Source organism: Panicum virgatum, chromosome 1K, assembly GCF_016808335.1.
Source record: "Panicum virgatum strain AP13 chromosome 1K, P.virgatum_v5, whole genome shotgun sequence".
Lineage (NCBI taxonomy): Eukaryota > Viridiplantae > Streptophyta > Magnoliopsida > Poales > Poaceae > Panicum > Panicum virgatum.
In genome coordinates, this window is record NC_053136.1 from 42,679,363 (window position 1) to 42,688,500 (window position 9,138).

The following is a 9,138-nucleotide window of genomic DNA, read 5'->3' on the forward strand; positions in this document are numbered from 1 at the left end:
GGCCGGTCGGCCTGGTCCAGCCTCGTAATGCGGCGTACTAGACTAGAGTAGAATCTAGGCCGCGTTCGGCCTCCTAGATTTCAGAGAATTCTTCCTCTCCACCCAGGCGTCAAAAGGCAAAGGGCTCCGCCGCCTCCCCCACACGCCCGGGAACGGCAGATTCCCCTCCGGGCGGCCACACGGAGGTCGACACGACGGCGGAATCCACTCACCTCTTCGGAGATCCTCCCGGCAGTGCTCCTGCGCTGCCGCATGGCCGCAGCCTGCCTGCGGGCAACCACGAGCTGTGTCCTCGGCGGTAGATCATCATATCGTGCGGGTGCGCCTGGTTTCAGTTGAGATGACGGTCGACGCGACGCCGGTCGTGGCAATCGCGGTGGGCACTGTTGCCTGCCGTGCGCCCAATGGGGGAAGTGCGGCCGCCTACCGAGCTACGGCTGCTAGCTTGGTGTGCGCCATCCATGGCCAACGAACGCCCCAACGGGTGGTCGTGCAGGTCATTCGGGCGCCTCGCTTTCTCGCTCGCCGTCATTCCTCGTAAAAGCTCTTACGGTGTGGCTCGTGGTGGACATGCGACGCACACTCGGCGACGGCGAACAATCATTTGCGGCAGGGAAACGACCGTGACGTGAGAGATTGGAATGATGCCGCGGCAGGAGAGGACGCGACGCAACAGGAGGTGCGTGAAGAGACCGCGAGAGGGGAGTTCGGTGATCCAATCTGAAGCTCGAGCAGGGCCACTGGTTGCCGTGGCATCATCATCATTGCAGTGCAGGGGACCGGAAAGTCGTATCATGGCGATCCTTGTGCTTACAGTGAGCTTCTTCTCAAGGCAGTTGCAGACATCAAAATGTTCGAACTTCGGTAAACACAGAGTGAATGTTAATGGGTACTGATGTGGGTCTGCGCAGGCATACAGCGCCTCATCAGGCATGGATCAGGGACACACGTTGCACATACGTGTCAAACAATGTCGAGACATTTGTAAGATGTTAACAGTACTCAATACTAAAATAGAAGCGGCCTCACACAGTAGTTAAGAGACATGGGCATCTAAACAGCATGCACAAGAAAGCTCTGCAAACGGAGCCAAGCTATCTATAAATTCAGATACATGTGCGCACACTACTCAGGCCTGCAGCACATTGCAGTCCAGTTGGCAAATCACGTTATTATATATATATATACAAAGCGCAACCAGAATACGATTGTGCTTACAGCCACTGCTACCGGTACATTTTTACCGAGCCCTGTAACAACTAAGCCATTCGGATCATCGGAAAAACAGCACCTTCAAGACATTATCCATCAATTGTTGTCTTCTTTTCAGATTAGTTCATTGCCAAGCAGTTTTGGCCATCGTGAAAATCCTTAGAGAAGCATTGCCCTATAAAAAACCTCAGGACAAATAGCTCACACTGGCAACCTATCTCCTTCTGCCGTAACTGTGATACAAACCGCGATGTGGTGCCTTTGCTGACCACCTCCCCGCGGCCGCGTGGGACCATCCCAGCTTCCCCGTCCACCTGATCTGATACTGCTAGTAGTGCTAGCTCCTTGACCCCAATTCCCCATTTGCGATGCTCCTCCGTTCAGCTCTTCTTCCTCCCTTTCGTTGTATTCAAGGATCCTCCGTTTAATGCTCTGCTTCTCCTCAAGCTCAGCAGCTTCTTGCTGCTTTGTGCTTAGCACGAGTGAGCTGTCAGCAGGGATCAACATTTGATTCGTCTGTTGTTTGTGTCCTTTCTTCATCGGCACCTTAACACGCACCTTGCTGCCACCAACATTGCCACCCTCCTCATCCACTGTTTCTTACCCACTCTCGGATCCTGTGGCCCTTTGGTCTTTTGAACCCTCGAGGACATTCATCGGTACCATCATGTTCAAAGCGAGCCTTGAACGAGCCTCTGATTTACGCGACTCCAAGCTCTCCTGAAGAAGGGCCTTCAGCTCTCGATCAAAATCTTCTTGCTCCTTCAGATCAACCTGCATTTTAGTCCTCATCCGAACCAACAGGAATACCATCGTCTTCATCATCACCTTTACTATCTGAGCCATCATTTGATTTATCCTCGGATCACTACACCAAACTGGAATTACCTTGGCGGCTAGCAATTTTCTTGGCGGCTGAAATTAAACCGCCAAGGAAAATATAGTTTTCTTGGCGGTGCTACTTTGTAGCCAAGGATTCTATATTCCTTGGCGGATTTTCAAGACTGCCAAGTAAATTGAGCATTTTCTCGGCGGTTTCATCAGACAGCCAAGGAAATGTCGCATTTTCTTGGCTGTTGTTAGCCAAGGAAATATCATGTGTTCTCTTTTTAATCCATAATTAAAATTTGAAATCCATATTTATTCCACATAAGAAACTCCGAATTAGTTGGTTACTTTTTATAAGTTCTTATAGAATTGTGCTCTTTCATTTGGTGGTGTTTATTTGTATGTTAATTGCTATTTATTAGATATTTGTCTTATATGGTCTATGTCTATTTTCTTCCATCAAGTAGGAAATAGAAAAAAATGTTTCAATAACAATTACTATTGTAACTTTATATTTTATAACGTTAAGGTAAACATAAGATTGTGTCCAAATTTGGGATGTATATGTGTTCAAAAATATTATAGAGTATTCAAATCTTAAAGTTTGAATCGAGTTATAAGAAACTAAGTAGAGATGCATCCTTTTATGAACAACGTATAGTCTAACTTTATTAAAATTATTTTTTATGGCAAACTTATGGACGAAAAATAGGTTGTCATGTTAATTTCTAGAATTTTTTGACCAAATTTAGATAATATTGTAATTATCGTGTGGTAATTTGGAAAAAGAAGTTTGAATTGTTCGTAGAAGACCGTTGCATTTTTCTTATATCTCCACGACATGGACTAGAATGGAACATATGAATCTAAATATAATTTTTATACAATTTTTTATATCATATTATATGCACATATAGTTCAATGTAGAATTAATTTTGATAACCATACAAAAATTTATTTAATATATAGAAAATAGTAAATTAGTTTCAAAATATTTTAATCGGGCTGAATTCGGCCCAACTCATTCGGGCGCCCCCGCGCCCACATCAGCCTGCTCAGCCATTGGCCATCGATCGCCAATCCGACCGCACCTGTGGTACGCGCGTGCAACAAAACCCGCCCCCACCGTGAAAACCCTAGCCATTCTTCTTCCCCCTTCTGTTCACACCTTGTGGCGGCGGATCGAGCGAGACGCCCGGCTGCGTTGGGGTTGGTTTGGGAGCGGCATCGTGGCCGTGCGGCATGTGGGCTCGCGGCGCCTCGCAGGAGATGCGGGCTTGCGCGTCCGCCACGGTCACATCTACGCCGGTGAGCCTCTGCAGCTTTTTCTTAGATGTGCACCGCCTGGGTTGACGGCGGCTCGGCATCGTCGGCACCGGAGCTCGCGAGGTACGGCGCGGAAGCCACGGCTGCACAGTCACGGCGGCGCTCAAATCGACACCAGCCACGGTGGCTCGACATCTTCGGCACCGGAGCTCGCGAGGTACGGCCCTGCAGCCACGGTGTGCCACGGCTAGGCTCAAATCGACAGCGGCGGCAAACGTCCGCCGGTCTCGCGACCCTCGACCTCCCTTTCCGTTGTCCCTCTGCTCCAAGAAGCTAAGTGCGCATCTCGGTCATCCCAATTTCTAGCAATACTTAGATCCAAATTTTAGCACTTCGTGGTATATCAATGCATATGAAATTCTTTCTGTAACTAGTTACATCTGTTCGTAAAACTAGTTGCATCTGCTATCATCTATCTTTTTTGCAGTCTTTCTTATTTCAGAATTCAGAGACGGTACATGCTGCTGCATCTCTACTTCAGAGTTCTGCACACGCTTTAAACTGCTGTACCATTGTGCTTCCCCGCTGTATAGTAATCTTGTTTTTTTTTTCTCTATGAGCTTTTAGCACGAATCCAGTTGAGTAGTAAGAGACACTACTAGAGAGTCAATAATTCATATGAGCATGGAACTTTGGAAAAGCACATCGTAACCTTTTCCCTTTTACTTTTGCATAAGGATAACAAGTTGGTATTTGTGGTACATGAGTCCTGAAACTTTTTTGGTGCATTCTTTGTATGTTTTGCAGTCCGCTAAGAATGTACCAAGTTCATGCTTTCTATGCAGAATGTTTGCCATATCTTCACCAACTTGCCTGCTATACTGAGTAAGTTCAGGCTTGTGATAAGAGCAAAGGTCTGTCTCTGTGATCGATTGATGTTTGCCATTTTTTTTACAGAAAAATATAGATCTGGTTTATATATTACATGCAATCAATATGCTTGATCAACTGCTTTGATACCTATTCAAGCAGACTTATTTTATAGTACTATGGCTCTTCCTAATTTCTGCCATGTCAAAAGGACTTTTGCAGCAAAAACTTGTGTTCAAGCCTCAAGTCAATCTTGATGTGGTGGGAGCTTCAACACAGTAGATGGTGTATGATTAGCTGGAGATAATAGTTGTTTACCTAATAGCATGCTAGATGTCGTTTATTGTAGGAAGTCCGTTTATTGTAGGAAGTCCTTCAAATTGTCGGATTTTGTTGAATTCTGAGCCTGGACATTTGATAAATGTAAACTGCATGATCATGGATTCATATATCAATTTAAATTATGGCCATTTTTATTTTGATATATTTTTTGTTGTTGCTGGTTTGTGTTTCCTTGGCGGCGGTTGACAGCCAAGGAAATAGCTATAGAGAGCCAAGGAATATAAGTAGCTTGGCGGTTATAGGCAGCCAAGAAATATAATTAACTTGGCGGTCGATGGCAGCCAAAGAATGTAATTAACTTGGCGGTCGTTAGCAGCCAAGAAATGTACATTCATTGGCGGTTAGACTATTTACTTGGCTGTATGACATATTAGCCATCGTTCTAGTTTTCCTGGCAACTAGACGGCCAAGCAAATGATTCTTGGCGGCCAGCAGCCAAGGAAACGCAATTTTCTTGATTCTCTATTCTTGGCGGATTTTGTTTGTCGGTTGGCCGCCAAGGATCATTTCCTTGACATGATCCTTGGCGGTTTTGGTATATTTCTTGGCGGTTTTTGGCCGTCAAGGTAAATCGAGATTGGTGTAGTGGATACTATATCCTCATCTTATAGATGAGTCATTTTTCTGTAAGAAAACTATTACAACTCTTCCTACAGGGGAGGTCTGAATGCTTTGGAGAATTAAAAGAATGAAACTTGGATCAATAACTGATGAAGAATTATTCATATTATTTGTGAGGTATGATCAAGAGGCTATTTTTTATGAGAACATAGTAAGTGCAAACCAACTCCCTCGTGCAAACTTCAATCTGGGCCATCGGATCACATCCAAGGGGCAGTGAGGGATTTGGATAATTTTATAATTAACCGCCGGCCTCTAATCACACTTTTACAAATCTCCCCTCCCACTACCCCGCGCACCCCCTTGGATGTCGATCCAATGACCCAGATTGAAGTTTGCACAGAGGGATTAGTTTGCACCAGATATGTTCCCATTTTTTATAGCCTTGCATTGCTCATAGTCGTGATATTAAAAATTATCTCTAGCAGGGGCGGAGCCTGGGCTTGCTGCAGCACGACCGGTTTGTTCATCCCATGTAAATCTATTCTGACATTTAGACATAGTGTAGTAGCATTAGGTATAATTTTAGTCAATATTTAACTTGTCCATTGTTTAGCCCGGGCTGATGGGAGTTTCTAGCTCCGCTCCTGCTCCCTGAGAATTAATTTTTTCAATAAAGTTATGGTAGAGGCCTCCCCTCCAACTTTAGGGGTGGGGGGATGCCTTGTGGGAATGATAGTTTGCTAGTTCTTGGTGCAAGACCTGCTTCCTTGAACGTGTCATGCCAACTCAGAGTTGCACCAGTTACTAAACACTTCTACGAATTTAACTGGGCAGCATCTCACAATGTGAACGGATTTTTTTTTTTGAAATGAACCAGGCAGGAGAGCTCCGATTATATTAAAAAGAAAAAAAGCCCAGACTGGGCAAACAACAAAGAAACAACACCTGCCAGTTGAATTGAGACATCAACATTTGTCATACCACGCCAACGCAACTCAAAACACACAACAACAACCTCTCTCAACAACAACAAATGCCGAACGGTTGGATCGGAACATCAACACGGCTGCGCCACTCCACTTGTCAACACCACTCCACTCGACAATGGCAGTAAGATCGAAGTCTAAATGCTATTCCCACCAGCAATCACAATCTAAAAATGCCACCGCCGAAACCTCCCGCCGTGACCCGGTGTCAACGGGTACCCTAGAGAAAAAGCGGTCCGCACCACACAAAGAAGGCCACCACTATGCAGGACCTATTGTTGAAGTACCGCTGCAACACCACGCTCCACCTAATAACAGGGTGAAAAACATCAGATCCGGACACCTCGCTTGCAACCTCGCAGTTGTCACCACGAAAGCACAAATGTGCAGGGGCCTCGCCACTCCCGCCATTAAATTCTACCTCGCTCTCATCGCCTCGAAGAAACACTGCATGCGGAGGCCTCACCAAGTCCACCACAACACTCCATGTCACGTATCCGTTCAAAAGTTTCCATCAGGATGGAAGGCAGTGATGCCCCACTTCTGAAAGGCTCTTGTTTGGTTTTGGTAATTGAGTGACAACTTAGGTGGACTAATAAGTGTTTATATTGAGATACACAGGAGATTAGTCCACACAAAGACACTAGTATGAGCAACATGTGCCATGGAGGAGAAATGGCTAAGGGTTGATGCTATGCTCATATAGTGTGATGGAGGAGCTCATTGCATATTAGACATGACATGGAGTTATGTAACCAAAGTGGAGAAGATCAAGACAAGGCTTGGCTTGATGGACCGGTTGTAATGGAGAAGGACAAGTCAAGGCTTTGAAGCGAGGGACCGTGAGACGGTGAAGCTTGGTCAAGATTTGACGCCGATGGACCGAGGCAACGGTGAAGAGCGAGCAAGGTCAAGATCGATGGACCAAAGAGGTCATGTGATGATATGGAGTGGATCATATCATTCAACAAAGATCAAGCCAAGTGTTGACTCATGATGATGATCAAAAGGCTTGATGGAGTTTGGTGCTTGTGTGGCATCAATATTTGGGAAGATGAAATGGAATGCGCAAGGCAAAGGTATGACTTGTAGGGCATTTCATTTCACCGGTCAAAGGTTGTGAAGAGAAGTGCATGACCGGATTTAGGATAGATGGCCGTACTATCAAGAGGGGCAAACTTGTTTGCATATCGGTCATCTAGTGCCACTTGAGCGATCTAACATTGCGATGTTGCTAGGATCGAGTGGCGTGGTGAGATCAAGTGAAAATCCTTTGAAAATGTTTGTGAAATGCTAACACACATGCACATGGTGTTGTTCGCGTGGTGGTGTTGGCACATTTGCAAAGGAGAAGCTGTTGGAGTTGATGTTGATCAACTTGTTGGAAAAAGAAGTTATGGGCGGACGGTCCGGCCCGGTAAGGCGGACAGTCCGCAAGTATAATTCATTTTTTGTCCAGAGAGGTTGCAGTTCCGTTTGGGCTTGAAGGTCGTACTGTGAACGGTCCGCCCCTGGGGCGCGGACAGTCCGCAGGTGTTTTAAAGAAATCATCCAGAGAGGTTGTTTCTCTGGCTTGGGCTGAAAGGTTGGACTGCGGACTGTCCGGCCAAGGGGAGCGGATGGTCCGCAGGTCACTTAACAAATTGACCAGAGACGTGTTGGGTCTCTGGTGGGATTTAAGAGTGAAGGGCGGACGGTCCGCCCCTGGGGTGCGGACGGTCCGCAGGTCAGTTGAGAAATTGTCCAGAGACGATTTCACTTCTGGTGGGTTGCACGATGTGAAGGGCGGACGGTCCGCCCAAGGGGTGTGGACGGTCCGCCCCTCAAACTTTAAGTTTGTCTAGAGACGCTGTCTCTCTGAGTGTTCGGAGTGTCTGAACGGCGGACGGTCCGCTAATAGGCAGCGGACAGTCCGCGAAGGGCTCTAACGGTCGACTCTGACACATAATCATTGCAGATCTAGCCGTTGGGTTTGAATGGCGGATAGTCCGGTTTTTGTGAGGCGGACAGTCCGCGAAAACTCTGTTTTCACGGGTTTTGAGTATAATGGATAGTTTGGGGTCTCCCTCTATAAATAGAGGGTGTGGCCGGCCATTTGTGGTGGCTGAGCACCTTGGGGACTTGGTGTCCATGTGTGAGAGTGATTGAGAGCCCTCTACTCACTCTAACTTGATAGTAATCATTCGATCGAGTGAGAGAGCGATTCTAGTGCGATTGCTTTGAGAGATTGCATCGAGTGACACTAGGTGATCGTGTTGCAAGCCGGTGTGCTTGTTACTCTTGGAGGTTGCCACCTCCTAGACGGCTTGGTGGCAAGAGGCTCCGTTGAAGCCTGCCAGAAGATTGTGCGGTGCTCCGGAGAAGAGATTGTGAGGGGTATTGTGCTCACCCCGCGGGAGCCGCGAAGAGCAACTCTAGTTGAGCGAGACGTGAAGAGCAACAAGTGGTTCGGCCGGATCATGTGCTAGAGTTCGGTATGAGCACTCCACGTGGGAGAGTGTGACTTGAGAGTCACCACTAGCAAGAGGATCGGCGGCAACCTTGGAGTTTGTCTCAATTTATATTTAGCTTTGTGCTTTTGCTCTTTAGAATTGTGTAGGAGCTACCCCAGTTTGTGAAGTACTAGTGCTTAGGCTTGTGTGGCTTGGCATTAGAATTGTCAGGAGAGTTCTTGCTAGCTTGGCACTCCATTTGCTTTGTGTAGGATCTTTTTGGTAGTGCCTTAGAGTCATAGTTATAGGGGTGAAGTCTTGGCTAAGCGAATAGTTTCAATTCCGCATAAGTTTCGGTTAGCCAGCGCGATTATTTTTAGAAAGGACTATTCACCCCCTCTAGTCCGCCATCTCAACCCTACAAGTGATATCAGAGCCGATGTCTCTTATTTGTGGTATCAGAGCTAGATGTTGAGTGTCCACACATTTTTTATGGCACACACTTTACACGGTGGAGAAATTGGATGACATGCAATTTTAAGTTTATTTGCCCTCAAATGTGGTGGTTGGTAGATGTAGGTTTTTCTCATGTATTGGATGAAAGAAATCTAACTCAAACACAAGAGAAATGCCTAGAT

The 9,138-nt window shown here is 46.4% G+C and overlaps 1 pseudogene; it reads right to left on the bottom strand.

Moving 5' to 3' along the window:
* Positions 1-1,172: 1,172 nt before the first annotated feature.
* On the bottom strand, positions 1,173-2,077 carry LOC120709638 (annotated as a pseudogene).
* Positions 2,078-9,138: the final 7,061 nt, after the last annotated feature.